Here is a 660-nt window from a genome sequence, read left to right as displayed (position 1 = left end):
TCTTATGCATGTTCCATATAGAGCTGAAACAACTCTAAAATGCTACCTGCAGATGCTACCGTAGGCTGTAAGTGAAATAAATACATAGACACACCAACCCATTCCAGGTGTTGGATGATTTTATTCACTAATCTTGCAAGGACAATGAACACAATGACTGAACACCAACTCTATACTTGTTCCCTTTACCAATGGCCATTAAAAAAATCTGTGGTAACCAATAATTTTTCATTTACATAAAATGAGTTTAGTCCAATTGAATGTGGATGATTAAAACAATCTTATGCGAGTGTATTTATATACATGTATAACCTCTTCGAAAATTATATACCTCCCATGTGACTAGCTCCAGCTTGGTAGTCTCATCTCTTGCTGTTACATCATTTTATGTTCTTTAATCTCAAGAAATGAAGTGTTTGGGTTTAAATACTAGGCTGAATACTGATATTACTCATCTACAGTTTTCTCCATTTCTTAATAATGTGGGAAGAATAATAGAGAAAAAAAAAAAAAAAGCTAGGGGGTGGGGTTGAAATGACACAAGACGAGCACAATTATATCTCTATGACATGCAAAAAATTGATTAGTTATCTAAAACCATTATCTTTTTAATAAATGCCTGGAGAAGGTAGGGAGGGAGGGAGGGAAAGGAGGGGGAGG

At 35.2% G+C, this 660-nt stretch overlaps 1 protein-coding gene across 1 annotated transcript in view; it reads right to left on the bottom strand.

Annotated features, from left to right (window-relative positions):
- The window catches only part of LOC119587177 (xaa-Pro dipeptidase-like), a gene marked incomplete at its 5' end in the record, with an annotated part of 9,774 nt that overhangs the window by 1,179 nt on the left and 7,935 nt on the right, over positions 1–660 (bottom strand).

The sequence above is a fragment of the Penaeus monodon genome, chromosome 22 (assembly GCF_015228065.2).
Source record: "Penaeus monodon isolate SGIC_2016 chromosome 22, NSTDA_Pmon_1, whole genome shotgun sequence".
In the NCBI taxonomy this organism is placed as follows: Eukaryota; Metazoa; Arthropoda; class Malacostraca; order Decapoda; family Penaeidae; genus Penaeus; species Penaeus monodon.
The sequence above is the reverse complement of the archived record's forward strand: the minus strand, read 5'-3'. Positions and strand labels throughout refer to the sequence as shown.